This window comes from Apteryx rowi, unplaced genomic scaffold (assembly GCF_003343035.1).
Source record: "Apteryx rowi isolate R43461 unplaced genomic scaffold, aptRow1 scaffold_651, whole genome shotgun sequence".
Lineage (NCBI taxonomy): Eukaryota > Metazoa > Chordata > Aves > Apterygiformes > Apterygidae > Apteryx > Apteryx rowi.
In genome coordinates this window covers 323,630-347,914 of record NW_020450929.1, presented here as the reverse complement: position 1 = coordinate 347,914, position 24,285 = coordinate 323,630, and the positions used below count along the sequence as shown (strand labels likewise).

Genomic DNA, 24,285 nt, shown 5'->3' with positions numbered 1-24,285 from the left:
CTGTGCAGCTTGTGGCATCCGGTTCAATTTTATACCTTATGGCTGTCTTTCACTGTAATCTTACACGAAGCTCCTTCCATTAAGCAGCTAAATTTGGACATCTGCTTCCAACAGGATCATCTTTAAAGAACCAAGAGCACAGGCCTTAAGCGGAACAGGACAGCTATGCTGCAAACAAAGCGAGTTTTACCAGTCCGGGCCCCGAGCGAAGCGCAACGAGCCCAGAGACCCCCGAGGAGAAACCCCAAGGGGCACCAAGACACGCGCGGCCGAGGCGCCCGGCACCTCCCGACAGCCTCGTCTGCCTCAAGAAACTTCTGCTCTCTCGAATGAAAAATGGAAGGTCACCAGTGAGGGTGGAGCTGCTAGCAACCAAGCGAAGGAGGAAAGTCTTAGGAGTCGCGACGAAGAGGAGCAGGCCAAAACAAGCAACCCGCACAGAACACACTGAAGTGCACAGCCCAGGCCCAAAGAAAGGAAATCCTGCAGCAGGTGGACRTTTTCAGCCCAGCAAAGGGAAACAACTGAGATATTTCTGTCATTGCTCTTTGAAAAGAGGAAAGGAGATCAAGTCATACAGCTACTTCATGCTTTTTTCCATTTTTTCGAAAAATGACTCCTGGGGCATTGAAGGGGCCCCGATGGGTATCTGTGGTGATACAGAACATACTTGCACAGCATCTCTTCCAGCACGGTTCCCCTACCCATTTTCCCCTCTTCTYCTCATAATAAAAGTTACAAGTTTAGAGTTATCTGCTCAAAGTAAATGTATACAAAAGTTTGTTTGCTCTTCTTCAGATTAAGCTGAATTTCAACTGCCACATCTGGAAAATCAGTACTGCTATTTACTGCCAGGTAATGACTAGGATTATGTGTAAACCAAATCATTATGGGAGTCTAAAGGAATCCTGTCCCATGGCACACTGATGCACAATTTTCAAAATCTATTTACATCTGCTTCCCAGATTAGATATATAGATATATTTTATTCATTACTTAACTCACACGTAAAATAGACATAAAGCACTGATAACACTGAGATAGTTACTGCATATGAGCCAAGTAACTTTTGCAATTAAATGTAAAATTCTTAGTGAAATTGTTCAAAGCATATCAAATTACTGAACATCAATTAAGCACAGCAAATACTTCAGTGAACATGCAGATCATGGGCAAAACCTGGCTGGTTATATGTATTTGCACCACTTGTGTAACATTCCAGTTGTGCAGAATCCAGCATTTCAATTTAAAACCTTTACTTTCAAAAGCCTAAATTACAATTAATGATCTGTTACAAGCGTTTACCCACCCAATTTTCTCAGCTTTAGTCTGATGAAAATGAATCACTTCAAAAACTAGCATTACTCCACTTGTTTTCCCCTCCGTGAACCTACAGGGTTGACTGTCAGACTACGCTCAAACGCATACTGAAAGTGAGCTGCAGCTTCGCAGAAACCATTTTGCAATGCAAAATGGCAGCCATTAAGCCTTTCTTCACAATGAAATGGTGGTATAAATACCAGATAATGAGGTGTTCAAGGAGACCAGACTCTGGTTTAAAACAGTCTCAGAGTCTTTCAAAACTTGTAGTGCTTTATTTTACATTAACATGAAGAAATCTGGAAACCTAAGGTAAGCAGACACACTTCCATTAAAAAAGAAGAATGTTTCAACCCCTTGAAGTTCTCCCACCAACTTCTGTGCTTTAATAGCGACCGCTTTGACCTCCGCGGTTACCCCCTGATTAGTTATTGATCCCCCTTGCTGCGCTCCCAGACAGATCGGTATGCAGCACAGATCTGAGATGTTCTGTGCAACTTTTGCTAGCCTGCATTGAAGAAATTAGGAATTAAGTAACTAAAACTTCTTTTAAAAGGGAATCTTGTATCTTTATAGATAACAAGTTGGTATTTGAAGACAAAAAGCACCTTACAACCACAAGATGTGAACATGACGAAAACAGAATATATACTTATATTAAATATAGGCTGTTTACATCAAAGCAGATGTGGAAGGCTTTTGCGATCCGGCAGGGAAATGCTAACTGGTTCCAACAGCTTGGCAGAAGGTGCCCTGACAGACTGGTGTCAGCAATAAAAGGATAAAACTGGATCAGCTCTGTACAAGAGATGCAGAGCCACTTACAAGGGTTTCTATGAAAAATGTGTTTAAGATCCAACAATTTTATAATTCTAAATAATTCTTAATTTGATCAACTGAATGCAATGAAAGGTTCTCTAGTTAACAATCTTCATTTTACAGGGAGTAGGAAAGAGCCCACATGTTTAAGCCTTATTTCAAACAGTTACTTTCAACAGGTTTTGGTCACACCAGCAGCAACGTTGCATCTTGCCTTTGACCCCATGAGGGCACATACTGCTAAGGAAAGACCATCAGATTTGGGACAGTTTCACTTAGGAGCCTGGAAAAGCACACCAAGACCATTCAAAATAGTTTGGGGGGTTGCTGAAGGAGGAGGAAAGGAGAGGTTGTGTACTGCAGACCCAGAGGGAGGGAAGAAAGCTGTTTTTAAGCAATATGCAGAAATTAAAGATAAATAACATGCACTTAACTGAAGTGCTTTGCGTCTGATCGGTAGCTTACACACAAGCCATGCGTGCTTTAATAAGGACTTTTCAATAGCAATGTCTGAGCTAAAGAATTTCCCTTTTACCAGAATCTACAGAAAAAAAMCCAATACTTCAACAATCAAGATGCTCATACGACTCCAGGCACTGAAGGGAGCGTGGGGAGGGGGGAAGCAGCATGCAGAGAGGATGCCACCGCTTTTTCCCCCCCACCCCCAAACACACAACAAAACTTCAGCATGTTCGAGAGTGACAAAACGGGTAGAATTCTAGACTCTGTACATTAACTAAAACGTAGTTTGACAGCTTTAAGACACTAAGTAGACAATACACTCTTGGTCTTAAAGTTTCTTTCTTTTGCCCTGCAGATAAATATGCATGCTGAGATCTACATTTTTAAAGCTCCCGTCTTCTTTGCCACTTCATACAAAAAATAAAATAACTTGATATGTTCCTCAAAAACAGAGAGGAATAAGATATTTATATGTGGGCTGAAAAGCCCTAGGCTCAATCTATCCTACCCAAAAGACAGGGAAAGATGTGGTTCCTGAATTATGGCTTGTGGGACTAAATTGTCCTTTAGGTGTTTTAATTGAAAGTCTGATATGGACACCACTAAGCTATTTAGAGACCTCCAATGAAAGAACACAGAATTTGTGGTGTCAAATAACTAGTTTCAATATGTTTTAGATATTCCTCAAGATTTGTGCTTCTTTCCATTCATTAAATTACATTTGTATTTACACACTGATTTGACAGTCAAACTGAGCTTCCAACAACAAATATTCTTGGGTGACACTGAAGAATTACTGAATACTATTGTTATCTACTTCTTAAATACTCCAAACACTATGCTTATAAGAAGAATGTGGAAAGATGCTTGGGTATGGTACATTTTTATGCTGCCTTTTATAGAAGACAGACTTCGTAAGTTCAAATAAAAATTCTGATATTCATTTTAGTACATCAAAAAATAGTTTAATGCAATTTAAATACAAAAATCAGTTAAACACTACTACACTAAAAAAACGATCAACAGAATAATTACCTACCACTTCACTGATTTTAACCCTTGCAAGCACACAACAAGCAGTTAAGTAATAAATTCCTGGAAATTACCGGACACTTCAACTTTGTTATTGGTTATCAGGTTTCTTTCTATCAGATTTTTAAAGATCTCTACTCCTGAAGAATATCTCAAAATTACTATTCCCTAGAACTACGTAACACCTCACCGTTTCCTCCTGGAAAGACCTGTGAAAGCAGTTTGAAAGGTACTGGGGGGGGGGGGGGGGAAGAGAACTGGAGATGTCAGAAAAGTCCCAGCCCTCAGCACAACCTGAAAGTTTAAATCATTTAAGTAACTCAGTTTTTTCTTGGAGTGATGTGGCAGAAGAGCAAAGCAAGCCTGAACAGTTTCCACTGAGCCAGATTTTTCAATTCTATGCACACAATTAAGAGTTATAGAAATACATAAACATGTTCTCTCATCTCTTTTCCTTCACCCTTACCACCCTTCTGTGGCTTCTCTGATGAGTGGAAAGTATTAAGTCAAAATACAGTTTCTGCAATTTCCTTAACCAACCTTGGACTAAAGCTCAAGGCTATAGTTTGCCTTTCTGTACAAGCAAGTAGAGACAAGACTTGTTCCGTCAGTCTAGAGAACATGTCGTTTTCTACACTATGATTTAGTCTGCATAAATAAGAAAACCTCTGCTAGTTCTAAAAAGAAAAAAGAAAAAGGTTAGATACCTTAAGTTAACATAATCCACATTTACTGGCAAATGAATAGAGAAATCTAAACTATGCTAGGAATATTTGCCTTATAACAGCATTAACTTACACTAAGGAGTCATCCCTATCATGGATGGAGATAAGAAAATGGTTAGGCACCCAAAAACAATGACGCACTGACACTTAGATAGCCTAGGAAGCTACAGGCCTGCTAGGTCTTTAGCCCCACTGCTTCCAAATAATCCCCCAGACCTTTATTATTCTTTTTTGGCACTCCACTACGACATGTAATTTACCTAAGACTGCTGGGTCTTTCCAACCTGGTTGAGTCTCTTCCAAGATGATGCATAATCAAGCACATACAGATCATTTACTAGACAAGTGAGCCTAAGTATGACGTATTCAGTAGTCACCGCCTTGCTTTTGAAAAACACTGCACTACTGTTGATACACAGCAAAACATACATTTTAAGCATGTGAGAAAGTGCTTCTGATAAAAGCACAGAGCATCATCTCCTCCTTCAGATAACCTGATTTGGTTAGCTATCCAGACATAAAATTTAATATCAACACTTCCAGAATCCCCAAGCTGTTATTTTAGGGTATAGTAAGCTGTTAATTCCTGAACCATTTGACATAGATACAGAATGCACAAATGTGGTTTTTCAAAGCAGAACTGTTCCATGACAATTTTTAGTTCACATATAAGTGAGGAGAAGAAATTGTAAATTCCAGTTGCTAAACATTTGCCTGAGCCCCATCTCAAAAGAAATGCATCTCCAGTCCAATTGCTCTCTTGTCAGATAATCACATAGATGCATAAAAATTTTTTAAAGCTTAAGTACACCCACATACATGCAGACACATAGAATAAAGGTCCTATGTAATTCATAAGGGAAACATTTTAGAAAACATTATCCAGGAAAAGACTTTCAGGTCAACACAGAAACCAACAGAAAATAAGTTCAAGTACAAGGTAGGAGGCAAAGACAACAAATGCTATTCTTGGGCATACGAACAAAAGTAAGTAATAGAGGAAGAAGAGCACTATTATAGACTACAGCATGAGTGATATACCGGATGTTGACAAATTAGAAAGGTTAATAGGAAACCTAGAAGAAGTTAATCAAGTGCTAGAAAACTCAGCTACAGCAATTCAAGTTTTTAAACAAAGACAAGTCAGAAGACTAGATTGCTCTCTGCAGGAACCTGTAAAAGAACTGCAACATATTCATCTAGCAAACAAAGTTAAATACCAGTTTCTCCAGCTTACATTCTGCACTTCCAGAAAACAAAACTAAAAAAACAGCGATCTAGTGGAATTGCTACCATTTGAGATCTAAAAAGATACATGATAAGGAAGATGCCAATAGCCCATCAAGAAGGGTATTCAAAGGTGACTTCTGTAGATGAACAAGAGCACCATCAATCTTTGACAGGTCAAAGAAAAAAAAACCCACAATGTTGAACTGACTGAAGTCAAGAGTCAAGATAAAAATCTTGAAGCTTCAAGTTGCCCTAGTTAAGCTCCAAGATGCTGGTCTTCAACAGACCAGTAAAGTAGTATGTTCTCTGGAATTAAACCAATAATTTAAGTTGGATCACAGCTGCTGTCATATTTAAGGGACATTCTCCTTTTCATTCCTCCTACGTACAAGTCTGAAGTGGAACAAACAGACTTCTTGTCATTAGACTGAATACCTTCTCCATAACTTTGCCGAGAGCCCTTTACTCATCCATTCCACTCAAATTCCTTTTGTCAGTTCTTTAAAGTGAAGGAGCAAGGGTTAAAAATGCAACTCTTCTGGGAAGAGAACCTCCCCCCACCCCCTTTTTTGTTTTTTTTGGTTTTTTTGTTTTTTTTGTTTTTAAGAGTATGATTCTGCAATTTCTCTTACTCCATGCTCCGTTTTAAACACACTGAGAAGATACAGAACATTAAGATGGAGGGGGGAAAAAAAAAAAAAAAGAGTGAGAGACAGACAGACACATTTGTCACCTTTTACATAGTCTCAGATATTTGCAATCAGGCAATTTAGTGGCAAATTGGATACAGGTTACTATTAATAACTGAACTATTTCCTTCCCTTTCTGAAAGCTGATTTGCGAAAAGGATGCAGGCATTCCATTTTTAAAAAACACTAATTAGCCAAGGAGGAGTCAAGGAAGTCACTGCTCAGCCTTCAAGAATATACACGTAGTCTCTCTCAAAGGGGAAAAAATAGAGCAAACTTCTCCGAGAAGTGCATGATGATCATGCCCTCCAAACAGCGGTACACAGCCTCCTCAGCCAGGAAAATTACGTGGAGTCACACAAACATCACAACTGGATACTTCTGCGACTCAGATACAGGGCTCTGGTCTTAAGAATATGCAGGTCTCACTCAGAGGCTCACAACAGAGAGCTTACAGTCATGAAAACGATTATATGACACTGTTACCTGCCATAGTAGCAGAACCAGCTTGATGACCCAGGAGGTCCTCAAAAAACAATGCAAAAAATGCAATTGTTAAAACGTGCTCAAGTCTTAAGTTTCCACAGTCATGACTAGTGGCTTACAATCACCTCAAATTATATAGCAAGGATAAACCTTAAAGGAAGTGCCTCCTCGATTTACACATGGAATCTTTTGCCTATTGTCTAGGTCCTGGCAAGTTAAGGTCAGGATAAAAGAGATTCTTTAAAAAAATACCACATAAATCAAAAGCATTGACAGCTTCTACAGAATTTGTTCCTTCTATTATAAGACCTGAACAGGTTTAAGTAGCAGTTGCCATCATTAAAGAATTTGCTCCCCTCCCATTTTCCATTCATTCTCCTGAAAAATGGGCATCTTAACAGCACCGTACAACCAAGACGAAGCAGACTGCTGCACAGTTTCATTTCAGCTACAGAAAGCAAGCTTGGAAAATGGTATGAGGAGGGCAGAGCGAACCTCAACCACTAAGAATCACCACAAAGCTTTACGAAATAGAAAAATAAGGAAGTCGAATGTGCTGTGTACTTCAGCGGTGCCTCCAGCTCCTGAAGAGGGACTTGACGACTCCAAATGAAGTTAAGGTGTTAAAGCAGGTTTGAACAGCTCAGCAAAGCTGAAAAGGGAGATCTCGTGCCCCCTCACCCCCCGATTCTCCTTGGGCTACTTCTGGGGCTTATCTGTAAGCCAGTCCAACTTGCTGGCCCAGTAAAAACCTATTCATTTTCTGCTGCCAGGGTACTGTTCTACGGTTTTAGAAAGTTGATTTCACTTGTACGAGGAGACAGGAGCCAGCGCTCGTGCAGGGAAGGCGGCACAGCATTGCCCCCTGGCTCGGCACGCTGGGGAACCGGCTCAAGCAGCGCCGTGACACCACACCCCAAGAAGAATCTACAAACACCTAGTGAAAGGGCATATCCCTTCCTTCAAAACAGATCGCAAAGCAAATAAACGACACAGAGGGTGGCAAGGAAAACAGGCAGAGGACAAAAGGACAACAGAGAGTCGGGATTAAACCGGAGTCCCTTGATCCTCAGCCAAATGGCCTACCCATAAACCCACGCAACTTCCAGAGCCAATTTAAAATCTTGAGTGTGCTACACTTTAGGTTATAAGATCATATTTAGACACATATTTGAAGTGTTCTTTGCTCTGCTGGTGGCTAAAAACAATTCCTTTGTCATCAAATCTCGCTTCAGCAAGCTGACATGACGTTTTTAACTCAGGAAATAAGATAATTATGGTTCAAGGTAAACAACTACAACCGTGCATCATAAACAGTTTCTAATTTTAAGCCCGAGTCCCTCTAATGTCAACCATGTTTTAAAGAAAGCTTCCCTGTAAACTGTTCAGATGGTCGAAGTAGCTTGTGAGTGAGCCCTATTGCCAATTAACATCAACAGAAGGTGTCAGCAAAACACACGCAGGTGTACTTTCCATCAAGCATATAAAATTCTAGCAAATACRGCAGGTGAGCTTCCATATCAAAATGAGTCAAAGCAAACCCAAAGATGAAAGGAGAGAAAAACGTACAGCGAATCTTAAATAGCTTGAGAGGTAAAAACTGCGTCTTGCCTCTTTTAGGAGCAAACAGAAAACAACAAGCATTGAAATCAGAGCTACACATACTTAAGTAATGTTTGCTGCAAGTCATTCTGTATCCTAGGATTTAAACACCCCACTAGAGCTTCACTAATGGCAGAAACGGCAGGAATTCAAGTTATAACTTGCTGCTAGAAATTCAGGTATCAAGTTGTTCAATGCAAAGTAGTAAACTCACCTGCAGCCAGTAGTGCTGTGTCTCAACTAGCCCTCACGCTCCTGCTACCAGAGAGCATTCTCGGAAGCTACCTAGAAACAGCTAAGCCTTACAATAAATAGAAGCATCAGCTTTCCGACTCCGTAAGCCACTCGTGCTTAAGCACAGCAGCTCAATTTGTTCAAAACTAAAATGAGATACCGAGGGTTGCGAGTTGTCTACCTAAAAGATGAATCATAACGTACAGAGGTAGCAATAACTCTAAGTACTGTTTATAGGTGTTAGACTGGTAGGCTTTCATTTTTTTCCTCATTTAAAAAAAAAAAAAAAAAGGAAGTGCTAATTTACAACCAAATGAACCCAACTTAATGAAGGAATGGAGCAGGGCAGACCAGAGCTGATACAAAGCACACTTAAGCCGTTTCGCCTGCGGTCAAAACTATTTAAACAGAATCATGTAGTGACGTCTGTGTAAATTGGGATAGATTGTTCCTCCAAAGTTTGTCATCATTACAAGCTTTCAAACAACTCCACCACATTTCTGCTATCGTTGTCAGAGAGGGAATTCCAACCAGAATTATTTCCACCCCATTTTCTTCTGTTTGAAGAAGCAAAATAGGAATAGTGGACAGCAAAAATAAAGAGTACTATTTATTTCCAGAATAGTTTACCTGATAATACAAGTCTCCTTTTTAAAGGAAAAGCTTAACAGACTCTTGAGAAGCCTATTGTACAGCAACATGAATGTATTTTTAGATAAAAGCATCTGAAGGCGGCAACGAGGTGGAAACGCTCACAGGTTACTGTTCGCCTGGTGAGGCCGACCCTAGAGAGGCTCTTCAGAGCCGGGGAGCCCACCCCACCGGGGGCAATCCCTGCCTCCACCACACACCAGCTGGCTGCCTCTGCACGCTCCCGGCTTGCCCAGAACTACCATCTACACCAAAATCAGGAGCATGCCCAGGTCACCTTAGATAGCGCTCCTCCATTCCAGCTCATCTGCTAGAGTTAACAGGCCCAAATTCAACACTGTCTCCAAAGCACAACACAGGATGCAAACCGGCTCAAAGTCAACCCAAGTGTCCAAGAAAAGGAGGGAGCAGAATGACAGTTTGGCTTTACAACGCTTTGTTGGTGACTGACACTTTTTCATGACCTCTGATAGGTGATGTATTAGCTGTCAGACCAAAAGCAAATGCAAATCAGTGAACCTTTAAACATTCTCAGTTTCAGAGTGAAGTTTTAGAAAGAGTCAAATTCTCTCTCCCCCTCTGCCAGCAAAGCCATTCTGTTCTTTTACTTAAGAAATGAATGTTTAACAGAATAATCAGGTAACAGAGTCTATTCAATGAATTCCACAAAAGGTAACTTAGTCACCGCATGCATTAGTTTATGCATACAACTATGCTTACATTGCAATTCATCAAGCAAATCCTTCACAATTGCACTTTTTTTGGGGGGGAGGGGGGGACACACTCTCAAAGATTAGCTAAGTTAGCCACCTCAGACCTGGAAAAAGTCAAAGAACTTAAGCTGTTTTCAAGTTAGCTGTCACATAAACTCATATATAGGCTATAGGGTCGTGCTTTCTTAAAAACAAGTTTAACAGACTGCCCAGTTACGCTCTATCAACACAATGTCACCCCTTGACTTGAAACACTGCCACAAGAGCAATCATCTGCCTCTACCTTCAGTTCTATACGAGGCTCTTCCTCCGATAGCTGGAAAAACAGCTCAACTCAGCACCAGCACAAAAATTTGTTTCCTAATATTTTGCTGTGTTACTCCGTATTTTAATTCTTAGCTCTTAAGTAAAATACTTCCAACCCATAAAGCCTTTGGTTTGGAACACTTGATTTTGAGGTAGCTGAAGTTAAACAAAATTGGAATAAAATTCAGATAAAATTTGTGAATTACAAAAGAGTAAGCGATCATTATTTCATAAATTGCCAGCAAGCTTGATCATCCTATTTGATACCTTAGCAATGACAGCATTTCAGAATGATGGAATATGTTATCTACCCCCTTCAAAGAGGTACATTTGAGTATCCCAAATTTGCCACTAAAGAACACAAATAAATGGTTGCTTTTGAATGCTTAGGCGACAACACGCAGAAAAACAGGAAACACGTTGAAAGTCTACATAAGATCCAAAAGAAACAATTCTGATTATAGCCAAGTCATTTTTCAGACTTTTATTAAAATTAGGCCAGACTGACTATGAATCACACCTGCCTCTTCTGAGCTGCAAAAAAAGCACACTGACATCATCCAGTGAAAAGCACAGAACTAAGCAGCGGAGAACAGAGGCGAATGGTACCTATTAATGCCGAAGAGTCCAAGGGGCTTCCAGCCTCTAATCTAGACGGTCTTGGCAGCAGTAACACCAGGACACCCCCCCTTCCATTATCCACAGGGACAGGAGAGAATTCCACATTTACCGTGTTACTGTCATTTGTTCCAAAGAAGTGACAAGACTATACCACACACACACACAGTGTATACAGTGCACTGTGCTTACACGTCACAGAAAATTATTTGTAATAGCTCACAAGTTTCATAGGAAGGAAGCAAAATTGTACTAAAATATGGTGCGTAAGTACAACAAAAATAAAACTTGATTCAGCCCTGCCTCCCCTCCTTATCTCTACCTCCTCCAAAATGCATTAAATAGGGTGTTATCACTATTTGTTTATACACCATTACAGGAAAATGGTTAGTTTCTTAATACTTCATTACAGAACAAAGTGTTACTCAATTTATTTCATAAGGTATCAAGAAATTATTGTGAGACCATATGCATCTAAAAGTATCCACATGCTAGAAAAATCTGGAATTACATATCAGACGATTGGCCACTAACCACAGAGAAAAGGAAAGAAAGGGCCAACATACAAGTTTTCTTGAAGTCCTAAAGCAAAATGAAAAATTCATTTTGAGCAATCTGGTTCTGGAAGCAAGTGAAATCCATGTCTCCGAGTTACAGTTTAAGGTTTCTGCCATAAAAGTACACAGACTAAAAAAAGTTGATGTGGTTTTCCCTTCGGTAGCTCCTCCTGTTAAGCAAAAATGAATCATTTGCCAGATGGGGAGTTCAATTTGAACTGATGCCAGCGATACCACCATGATACTTGTCTTCCTAGTAGCTGGAAGGCAAACAGTACCGAGAATTCAAGAAGCCATCAGATCAGCATCCTTCTATTTTCTTATGCATCCTAAATCGGAAAATATCTGAGCACAGATATTCTGTCTCCTAGAGATCACGTTGTACTTTACACTTCAAGTCACAGTAAAGAGAAGAAACCACCCAAAGCCCCAGCTCCCTTCAGAAGAGGGCAAAGGCCACCACTGTGCTACGCGCTCTGAAGACTATGCTCCTTGCTCCTGTCCTATTCTGCTATTCCCTTGGCTTGTATGGTGACACAGAGGGATCGTTTCTAAAGCCCTAAATCACCTCTGCCCTGGAATGGTCCACCGTCGTCAGCTGCAAAATCAGCTTCCTCTGCCAGCTGCGGTGGACATATATAATCCTCACATCTGCATTTTCTGTGCCTGGGGGTTCATCAGCAGAAGTAAATCAAATGGAAAGGTAGGCAGAGTTCAGCAGAACAGCAGCTGTGGCACGAGACAGACGCGGACAAGGATGCCAAAAACAAGAGCAGCAAAATAGACCCCAAAATCAACAGGCAGCCAACAAATATGACTAGAATTCCCTTTCTACCTGCTCTTAGCCAAAAGGAAACATTTCTTCTTATAAGCACGATTAACTGCTTTGCTATCATTCTGCTAGACAAAGCACACTGTTCTTAGAGGCAAGGCTTAGTGTCACAGGAAAGGTGTTTACCTAGCTGCAGCAACCACCATAAAGACACAGATAGATTATGAAAAGCAAGTCAACTTTTTTTTATACTCAGAAGGATTAAAAAAAAAAAAAGTTTCATTCTCATGCTTCAAAAGTTAAAAATCTTAAGTTGAACAATATAGCATAGGAAAGAATGTTTCTAGTTAGGTTATTATTGCAAATGAAACGAAAATTGAAAATGAAGTCTAACCCGCATTAAATTTAAGTAAATCTATCCAATTCCAGAATCACCAAAATACACAGGCAGTTCTTATGGCCAAACTTCTGCAGAAGAGAAAAGCACACTTGATAACTCTGAATATTAATCTGAGGTACCACAGGCATCTTACAGTTTATATAAATAAAGTGCCTCCTGCAAATAATCATGGTTCCTTCAGTGCGAACTGCAGCATGATTAACAGAGGTCCATTATAAAGGCGATGCATAACCCAGCTCCTGTTAGTAGTCACTGCCACATTGGACTGTGTTTCTATAGCAACCAGGGAGGAAAATATAAAGCAAATTACAGTTAAATGAAAATTATTCTCCATGACAATATATGTAAATGCAGCAACATTTGCAAGGCCATTCTGGATAAGATGTTTATATTCACACRTGTTGACAAAAATAAGTAAAATGCTAGGTATAACAGCTAACAGATCATCCAAAGATAAGGATCATAGTTTTGCTTTCCAGTTTTTATATATTTAGAATAAAAATATTCCAGCTCACAGAATGGCAAGCAAATAACCTTAACAAAGGTGTTTGCACATTTATCTACAGTACACATTCCTCAAAAAACAGTTTCTCAGCAGATATAACATCCATGCTTTGAATGTTGTGATCCTTTAATTTTCACGGCCGCAGACAAAGAGCACATTTATACCTCTCCATCCCAGGAGAAAATGTTTTAAACAAGAGGCTAAGTCACTCAGAATATTTATAGAGATCTGACTGAAACTGGAATAGTGACTTATTTTAACTAGTTATAACTTATTTATTGAAAACCGGAAAGTGTTTTATACCTCAGAATTTGTTGTGTTCATTCTATAATTAGGAGACTCTCATACTTTACTACAGTTTAAAAGCAGCACAGGTCAATGAGACTATGTTGTCATATAATTTTGCAAAAGCCCACAATTAAGGCTTAAAAAACYTATCTTATTCTTCCACCGTGACTGCTTAGCCTGAACTGTGCTCATTTTAGGTAATACATCTCAGTTTTTAAATATCTTCTGAAACATTAATAAAGTTAATTAGAATGAGTCTCTCATTCAAGAGGGAGCCATTTATTTATTCTTCAATTCACTTGGCTCATACCCCAAAGAAAAGCCCGAAATAAGAAAGTAGGTTATAAACTGACTTACAGTCTCTTTTCTACTCTGAAGCGCCACGTTTTAAGAACAGTTTAAAATACTGCACTGGAAAAAAAGCACCCCTTCTCAACTGCATTTCACAATTCACCCTGCCAAGTTCCTTTCCCGGGCAAATGGTCTAACTGTTCTGCAAGCAACACAGGTGCAAGTTTTCTTGGGAAGAAACAGAAAGAACACAAGGCACTTTTTAAAACCAACTTCAGTGAGCCGGGAGCACAGAAGATAGCATTCACTCAGCTGGCACATTTGAACTTATTCTGTACATGCTCCTACTGACCTCTGCATCTGTCTTTTGCCTCCACCTACAGAACAATACTTGAATCATGAGGATCATAACTTTTTATGATAGTGGGAAAACTGCAATATTCTCCCCAAGTTCACTCCACCCTGTACATAAAACTGCTCATAGGTTCAACCATAAAGCAAACTACCTTCTTTGAAGTTTGACTCTAAGCCCTGTGGATATTTTAATGCAAGCAAAAAAAAAAAAAAAAAAAATGCAGTGTATTAACATTTTACATAACCACAGTCATAGAAAGCATCATTTGTTAATCATTTGCTGCAACTGTTGAGAAAAACAAGTTAGGTCAGAAAGTACCTAGGTAACAAAAATCTTTACAGGTTAGCTTAGGTTACCCACAAACACCAAATTCACATACCACCAAACATACTCCAGTCCTGCTCCACTTTCCCTGAAGAGCATTTGCTGCAGAGCCCACAGCAGCACTACAATTATCATCTCAACTAATTTAGTCACTGGTCTCAGTACAACCAYGGTTCTCTCCACGTTCCTCTCCACAACAACATATAGACTACCTCCATGCAATGCAATGCAAACAGCTACAAATCTTGGATTAAAAAAAAAAGGCTGCAAATTAACTACAGTAGCAGGAGCAGTTGCTCGGATCTCTTTAAAACCTCCAATAACTGCCATGATTGGTTTTCTGCTGAAGCTCCTTGCTACGGTGGTTGAATGCTCCTTTCACAAAAGAGAACTTTCAAAACCATAAGGCTGCACATCTGCAAGTAAGCATTTAAACAGCAAGAATTTAAATTCTATGCACAAATCAGATTATGCATACATACGCCACCCCTACTAGGCTTCAAGCAGATGAATCCCACCAGGCCCAACCACCTTTCAGGATGCCAGAACCATAAAGTGAGGTACCACGCTTCCTGCTGACGTGCACTGCATCCTCTTGCAGAGGACTGGCTTTCCCCCTTACAGTGGCAGAACACATCCACTTTAGAAATCTAAGCCATTTCCTTAGCAAACGTAAGCTAATGTATGCTAACATGAAGCAAGATTCTAGAGAGGACCATGCAGCTTTCAGCTTTCATGCTCTAGCAAACTGAAGTAAATGCACGGGAAAGCCAGGCTCCCGAGCAATACAGAGCATGCACCACCGCCAGCAGACCTCCCGTGCACCCTTCCCTGCTCTCGCAGGCTGCATCTAGCGAACTAGCACCAGACAGGCAAAGAAACGGCTCTCTGAAGAGGCTCATCAGGAGGACTCTTGCCAATTTCAGTTACCTGCACTGCTCCACAAGGGTAAATTCTGCCTACAACTATTACTGGTGATGCTGTGGAACCGAACCCCATTGCTCTAAACACAGGACAAATCCATAGGGCAGACAACRATTCAGAGAGCTGATCTAACCAAAGTCAATAGGTGGGGGCAGAACTACAGAAGAGGTAACAAGCTATTACTGATAAGCATAATAGCCATACAGTAGCAGAGCTGGTACTGCTTCCCCCAAACCCTCATCACTGGCAGAAGCCTCCAAGTCCTAAGATCCTTCACCTCTCAATGCTACTGCAGCTTTCTTCCATTTTCAAGCAGTTTCCTCCCACCATGGAGAAAAAAACAAAAAAMCAAAACAAAACAAAAGGCCCAGATCTCGAGAGGGTGTCAGAAGTGCAGGATGATCTCAGATAAAAGGAGAAAGGCAGGAACAGAAGGGAAAAAACAWCCAGAGGTAGAAAAGCTAAAATTAGAGATAAGAATTCTGGATGAGGAGGACCAGAGGAGGAAGACCAAGGTGAGGGCAGAAAGCAGAGAAGAATCTCTAGAATGTAGGATGAGACTCCCAGGAAGAGAGAGGGACAAACAAAAGGGAGAAGAAATTTTATGGTGAGTGAAGTAGGGGAAGCTAGTAGACAGAAGAGACTGCATAAGTAAATTCAGCATTTTCAGACTACAACCTGTAGCTTTCTAACTAAAAAGCACTACTCAGCACACTAGGAAAAAGCCGCAGAGCTGACTTCTCATCTGATCTTTTCTCCTTTGGATGAGGGCTAACTGAAAGGCAACTCAGCTCTCACCACAAAACAAGTTCAACACCCCAGTTCCAGCGCTAATCACAGGGGAAGGCGATTTAATTCACCAACACTACCCACAACACAGAGCAGCTTTGAGTAATACAGGGCACCTCAGATCCCAGTTCAAAAGTCAAAAGCCTTCTGGGTTGCTGGCAAAATTGAGTCCTTCAAACAGATCAGAGACCCGGACAGTCACTGAACAGTATGCTGACATCTGCCAAGAGGCATGCTAGAGCAAGGACAGAAACCACAACAGATACTGCAGTCATCAGCTACTCTAATTCTCAACAACAAACTAGCATATTCTCAAGCYTGCTCTATATGAAATATGAGGTGTCTTCATCTCTAGAAGAGAATAGGATCTGTGACTGTGGAAAATGATAAGCTGTCTTAAATTTAGCCACTGTTGGCTTAATGGGTGTAAGAACTCTTAGGAGAGAACTTGATGCCACAAAGCTGCGTCTCAATCCAATATGCTTCATATTCAAAGCAGAAAAGTAAGGAAATAGCATATCTCTTGCTAATTATGTAAGTTGTCATGATGGATCAAACATTCCTTTGATCCGATGCACTCTGCACAGGTTTTCCTCCACTAGTATCAAATGACAGTGACTCGGCCAGCTACTACCCTGAACTGACAAACTGCAAAGAGAGACAGAAGACTGGTTTGAGACTTTGAAGAAATGCACAGGAGTGAGAGGAGCCTTAAGCATGGCCAATCTATTTAGTTAAGTTCTGAGACTTTTCTGAACTGATACAACAAGAAACTGCATGACCTGGAGTCAAAAGTCCATCTTCAAGGAGTGAGGGTTTCATTTTCAAAGCTCGTTAGCACATTTAACTCCCTCAGACTGTTCAGAAAGGTAAGGTTTCACATAAAAACACCCAGTTTTGTTCACTGTAGACCTACCGTCTAGTTTGGATAAACATATCTCCCTGTGCCTAGCTGCAAGATGAAACCAAGGAGACAGCTAGCTGTGGGAAGTAGCCAAATACTGCAGCTAGAGCACAGGCTCCCACAGTGGTATTTAAACTACTGCATCACAGTCATGAACAGGATGTTTATCCCCCCACACACACACCTTTCCCCACATCTACCTGTATCTCTTCCCAGTATCAGCATGGCTAATCTCATCCATGTATCTGAGGATACAACTATAGCAAAACTTTATGCAAAGGCTTACATTTTTAGACCATTAAAAACCCGAAGCAATGGCAGAATGGCACAGTCCACATAGTAAGCTCTGTATCTTATCATAACACCAACATTTCATAATCTGCACTTGCCATCATTTTGCATACAGAGTTGAAAAGACCACACTGAAAGTGTAAAGTCTACTTGAGAGATCACTGCTTTTCATGGGATACTGTCACAGCTGCAATCAGCAGGATTATCAGAACTGTTACCTTCTCGGTGTATAAGGCAGTTATCAGGAGACCATTCCCAAGGGAGAACTTCTTGGAACTTTATCTTGCCTCCTCTTGGATCTAAATAACCTGTAAAAAAACCCAGCTACTTACTAGTAATTCAGAGATCCTGGTACAACTTGTTTACTCAGACCAGGTCATAGGATAGGCTGGAAGGTGTAAGCAGGATATAGTTTTTACTGCTCTGAACTACTGCCCACATAAGCTGATAACGCTTTGTGCACTAATTCACTCTGGAAAAAACTTTCATGTGTGCTTTATTTAAAACAAAGATGCATAAAGAACTGTGGTTAAGGATTTTATATGTTAATAATGAAGTTCCCATTCATCCAATTTTCCTTCAATGCTGCTTTTTTTTTTTCCCCCCTAAACAGAGTTCCTAATTACACATACTTTCATTTCACTGCAAGATATTCAAAGCAGCACAGTATTTTCAAAAATCTAGCTTTCCAGCCTCTTGCTGTACAGGATGCCAAACCTTGAGGGACAGTTTATCTCTGAACTGTGGTTAATTTTTTAGAAGCTAACATCTCCCTTCTTTTGCCACATTTTGTGGTAAAATTTTAACACCATGCTACTGTAAAAGCAAATGATTTTAGATCATTTGTATACTGCAAAACTGTCAGTCACTTCAGAAAAATTGCAGAGCCTGTTCCCTTCCAAATTTGTGCTTCCCTCCCCGGTTACCTAGATCCATTTAACCATCCTGTAGTGACACCCCGCAGAAGCTGGCATCACCAGGTAAGAATCTAGAGTCTAGCACTAGAATTAGGACCACCTTAACACTTTTCTTGGAGCAAACCAAAGGCAATATAAGAGGAAAGAAGATGCTTTCTCATTGTTCACGTGGAATAAAAAGGTCAGTTTTCTCAATACATACTAGAGAAAAAGCTTATTTTATAATCATTTTCTACCCTTTCTATTTTCAAAGTCTCTCAAGTTTTTATTGATAAAGAAGAAACAGACATGGGATTTACGCAGGAACACAGCTCCAGCCTGAGCACTCTTGCACCTGATCAAGATCTGCAGCAGCAGAACCCATTTAATGTTTCAGCATTTCCAAAAATATTGAACGTTGTAATCTTTGGTTTACTAATACAAAGATAATATACAATCAATATTTTGCTTCAGTGGAAGATTTATTTCAAAATACTCATCAGATAAGTTTGGTTTCCTTAGATGAGAGGGGGGGAAAAGGCTGCCTACAGATTTTCAGAGGATAAATAATTCAATGCATGAACGCCAAGGGCAGTACTGCACACTGAAGCCTTGCACGCATCCATATGGCAGGGACAATGCAGACAGTAATATATGCTTCACATCACCACCCTGACAGTGGCTTCAACCCTGACCTAGAAAAAACATCACCTTCTTCTGGCTACAACAGCTCATTCACTCTCAGCCCTTGCTATCCCACAACACTAAGGGTTATTGCATGGTTTCTGTTTACTTTGGGGCACTGTCTCCTAATTCCTAAGCCTAACGTACTRCATTTTTGGCCTCTGTTCACAACGACCATATTGCAATGAGCAGAACAACTAAAGACTTATTCACATGATGAACGTAACAAGAAAGTGAAAACTAATCAGAAGAGGCACATGTTTCTGAAATCCTGTTTAGGAGTTCATGACTTTTTACTATCTAAGCTGCAAGGATCAGGAAAACCCAAGCCAATTTCTCCCATGTAAAGTCTAGCAAGACAACGGCCGTGCCACAAACAGTGAACAAGCATTAAAAGAGACCAGAGGCCCTTCCCGCTTATAACATATACTCATAGTTGTGCCCAAGCTACTTCCCTGGATGGTGCTGCACTACAGGGCTCCTTCAAGGAGCTCGAATAGCCACCAAGCCTTAAAAATGGCACCGCTCTGCTAACCTCACCGGAAGGTACACAAGCTGGGTTAGTCCTCAAAATTTCAAAGGACACAGCATAAAGTAGGGCATGTCAAATGCTGTGACAAGGCAGAAAAGGAAAGAGGCTGGTCTCCGGGGGAAGCCCCACTTCCCCTCCTCCCTGACCCTCAAGCCTGCAACTGCACTTTGCTGATACTCCCARAATTAACTGTGAAGTCACCAGCCTGCCCCACTGTCCTGTTTTGAGGCCAATTCGATAATTTCTCTATGTCTTACAATTTGGGGAAAATATTAAAGAATCAAGAGGAAGAATTGTGGAGCCCAAAATATCTGCTATAATTAACTGGACCTTCCAATAGGATTAGTTCCTTTTTTGACCCCAATTACTCCTTCAGTTTATTAAAGAGAACTCAAATACACAGAAAAGTTAACACCCTAAAGAGTCATATAAACAGAAAAAAGTCTGAGGGCACCATTATAAACAGACTTAATGGAACTCAGTGATTGGGAATGGATCTTGAAAGCTGTCAGATCAAAGCAAGATCTTTCTTGTATAAGGATTGCATTACCCTTGGAGCCACAGAGCTAATACCATCTATAAAAATATTTTGCTCAAATAAGTTAAGAAACAGCAGCATTTCATCTGTCAAAAGGTGCGAGTCTTTCATGGGATTAGCCATTTCACACAGAGCACAAGAATTAGAGCAGATTTTTAAAAGCCCTCAGCTCAGCTGATGGAGACTACACAGACCCAAGTATGTGCCTGCCTTTTTCCACGCGGGCTGCATCCTGAACAGATTTTTCACTGCTATTAGCATTAAGCTGCTTTTTTTTTTTTGTTACATACTTGTAAAGGATTACAAATTGGCATCACCTATAACTAGTCGCAGATGAAGCTAACACTACCACCACTCGGATTCAAACAAATTAATATTTTAAATACCCAACAGTTGCATAAGAAAATATATTAGAAAACACCAGTTTTCACATGGGAAAGCTTGAAAATTCCAGGTGCTTTTGAATATACTAAAAAATGGCCTCCAGACCCTAGGCTCCGACAACTCTGTATCCCACTTCATAGCAGGATACCAAAGACAGAACTTTGCGTAAGCGTATTTTATCAAGCTTACAGCTCCACAAACCCATACTGTTTAGGATGCTTGTGATTTCAAATAACTGACTATACAAGCTTTCCTTTAACATTTATGCAAGTATTTTTTTATTACTGTGCATCAATAACATAAAAATTACATAACACTTGGCTGAGAATCTAAGAGCTTTGTACCCTCAGAAAAAGCAACTCTGTGCCTCTAATCTGTCTTACAGGAAAGAAAAAAAATGTTTAAAAGCTGCACACAAGTCATTCCTGTAATGTGTCATGCAGACTGTTTAAATTAGATGGGGTGAAACTATATGCAAGTTTATCGTGAAACACTAAAACCTTTGCTATGGAGACCCCAGTTTCTCTCCACAGCCTTTTACAACTGAAATACATATAATTCTTGATCATGATGGAGGTAGCAGACAAGCCACCTTCACCAGATCCTCATTAAGTAAATACAATTAGAAGAACCACCACCATGTACATATTTCCAAGTGTTATTTGGTTTGCTGTACAGAAAAAGCACCGGAACCTGTCACTACTTGCTATGCATCTGCCACCATAATATCTTAATACTGAGAAAGAATTTCAATCCATAATGCAGACTGTCAAGCCTGAAATTCAGGTAGCCCATACAGAACAGAGAGGCAGAAGGGATAACCCCGTAAGAAAGCTGCCACTGGATAATTCTACAAAATGTAATTAACCAACTCTGGTCCTATGAATTTTCTTTCCTTTGAGAAGGATTGGTTCGCCAAGTAATTAGAATGTCTCACTCCTGAAAACTCAAGTCACCAGAGCACATATTTTCCTCAAAACAAAACCACAAGGATGCACATTTATAGAAAAGTCAAGCATTGTTTGGAAATACTGCAGTTTCTTCACAATAGCTTAAGGGTCTTCCTAGTTCACCTCAGTCACCGCGCAGAGCTAGAACTAAGTGAAACCAATATACTATTGTGGGAGCCCCCAAAAAGCAATTATCCCAGTTTTATTCCCATGCTTGAGGCACTTCATTAGAGTACTGCATTGTTTTACTTTATAGAAAAGCAGGAAAAAAAAATTAGTACTTCAATCTATGTCCAAAAGCCACAACACAAAGACAAAGGAAAGAGTACAGATTAAACGCTGAAAAGATATATTTGTCAAGAACCTTCCTTTGAAGCCTTTGCAGGAAACACTGTCATCGTGCAGCCATGTTACAATTACACAGTTAAAATAATCACTACCAGTTGTAAGTAGTCCATCTGGTTTACTGAAAAGAGAACACTGCTGGTACAGTATTGATTAACACGACTAGTCTTCACTGACCCTAGAGAAATACATTTGTCTGCTCTACTGAGCAGAGAGAGAATGGTGCACAACACTGCAATCCACTTCAGTTTGCTCAGAAGCATATTCGGGATTTAGTCAATTAAAACATAAGCAGAAAATAAAACAATCTGAACAGGTTGTCTACCACACACGAAGGAAGAAAACTCCAGTGCTTTGTTGAAGGGTTTTTGGTTTTTTTTTTTTTTTAAGTTTCCTTCCCCCATCCAAAACCAATATTCATATTGGACATTCTGTATTTTTAAGTCTGAGAAAATGCTATTACAACATCATAAAAACAAAAAGCAGCACATAAAAACAAATCAATTCACCATTTGAGCCACATTTTTATGAAATGGAGATTAGGACAAGAGTTCACTTTTAAAAGCAGATGCAGAACTGAATGGCAAAACCACCTATACACAACACGCCTACAGTTTCCAGCTTGTCAAAGCATTTAACATTTAAATGAGCAGGCCTCCTATAATCACCATTCAGGAACAAAGATAAGCAAAACAGTTTGGAACTGATCAAGTTGGAGGGCAAAAATCGTAGGGCTCACGCGCTCTCCAAACTCTACAGAGCAYGTCCAGGGCGCAGGCAGCTTGGCCTGTTGTGAATTTCGCAAACCAAACCCTCACCACTCACGCAGACAACTGCTCCGACCGAGTCTGGAGGTGATGCAAGTCCCAGCTAGCCTAATAATACAGGTTCATAGCAAGCTCCACTAAAGCTTAGACCGCCCTTYTTCAGGGAGGACACAGACAAGATGTGCCCTGGCAAGTTTTATACCTTCCTGCACTACCTCCTTTAGGACTAACAAGTTCTCCTTGAACCAACAAGGAAAAAAATCCGGGAGCATCTCTGCATAAAAAGCTACAAGCTCCACATACCCCAAACAAGCCTAAGCGAGAGCAGGCACAAGGAAGGACGCAGTAACGCAGACAGGGCTTTGCTTTGGGGACAAATGCACAAGGGCCATGAGGTTAACTATGCTGCAAACRCACTTTAGGAGCCACCCAGATGCACGCAGCTCCAAACAAGAACCACAAATACACACCCACACAAACACAGACCACCCCACAGAAGATCTTCCACTGACTGAACCCTTCCCATGGAAAGAAAACAGGTCACACGGCTTCAACAGCGATGTTTCATAAGCATATTAAACCCAGGCGCTTAAGAATTTCCCTACTAAGACAGAGGAAGTCAGTGCAGCTCTTACTTCATATTCTATGTAGCATTTTAAACATTTCTACTGCAGGCCACCATAACCATTTAAAAGTGCTCCAATATACACCTTTAATCTGCCGGTAAATACATCTTGTAAAAGTGCCAACTTTTCCTTTTTAAGTTAATCAAGTCAAGTATTTAGTTCCTGGTAGAGCACACACAAAAGAACATATCAATGCCATTTGAAAACATGCAAGAGTTAATCTTCTTTTCCCTCCTGATGACTCCATGGAATGTTTTTCCCCAGAAAAAGGAAATAATTGAGGTGATTATATAAAAGTGTTCCATCTTATGAACAAACCAGAAAAAAAAAAATACATTTAACTCAAAGTTCCTTTTGGTTCTGCAAAATTTCGGCATTTCAAGTCAGTGCACAGCAACTACAAAGCATTATAGTCGCAAGACTTATTTTCAGCTAAATATCTTTGCCTACATGAAAAAAAACGGTCTGTACCCAATTTCAGAAGCCATCTCAGGAGGCAGTTTAGCTTCAAGAACCCCGGCTGGAATTTGTTCTCTGCCTATAGGGCCGCGTCCCCAGCGGTAAGCGAGTACTTTGTGTACAGAACCGGGGGGGGGGGGAAAGGAGGAACCCTTTCCTGCAACTGGATATCAAAACAGACCTACAAGCTCAGAGCAGAAGCCAGTCCGTAAACACACCAACTCTTGTGCCTCAATGAACAGGCCGGTTCTCAAACCGCACRCACACCCCCCTCGCAGGACAGCTGCTCTCTCTGGGAAAGGGCAGAGGGCGGCGAGGGCTCAGCTCATCCCGGCTTCTCAGAGGGGGGGGGGGGGGGGGGGGGGGCGGCGATTTGCCTTTCTAAACATGCAATCAATCCGCGGGCCTGGGGGAGGTTAATTCTGGACTGCAGGAGTGCAGCTGTTTTGGGTTGGGGATTTTTTTTTCCCTCTTCTCCTCTTTGCTAAGGGGCAAAGGTGCCGAGCAGCCCCTCCCCGGCACACAAAGGCTTCTCCGAGGAGAAAAAACACCAAGCGATTTAAAGATTAAACTGGGAAATAAATAAATAAACGCAGATCAGCCAGGCTGGCTGGCGGCAGCGCGGTTCAACTCCATCCTCTCTGCGCACACACACACAGGGCTAACGCCTACCCGGGGATGATGAAATGGGAAACGGAAATTACCATTTCAGACAACTTTATATATACATACATATATATATATATATAAATATATATATAGTTCCTCCTAGCAAAGTGTCGCGGGCCCTTCCTCACCCCGGCACGCGCGCTGCCCC

General features: G+C 40.7%; 1 protein-coding gene across 4 annotated transcripts in view; it reads right to left on the bottom strand.

The window, feature by feature from the left end:
* The window catches only part of ANKRD11 (ankyrin repeat domain 11), a 160,487-nt gene extending 142,892 nt beyond the window's left edge, over nt 1–17,595 (bottom strand). For 2 of the 4 annotated variants that reach the window (XM_026084861.1, XM_026084865.1), the window contains exon 1: nt 17,506–17,595. The gene's annotated coding sequence lies outside the window, so the exon portion shown is untranslated. The remainder of the gene's footprint in view (nt 1–17,505) is intronic. The other 2 variants (XM_026084858.1, XM_026084866.1) reach the window with 1 other exon arrangement.
* Nucleotides 17,596–24,285: the final 6,690 nt, after the last annotated feature.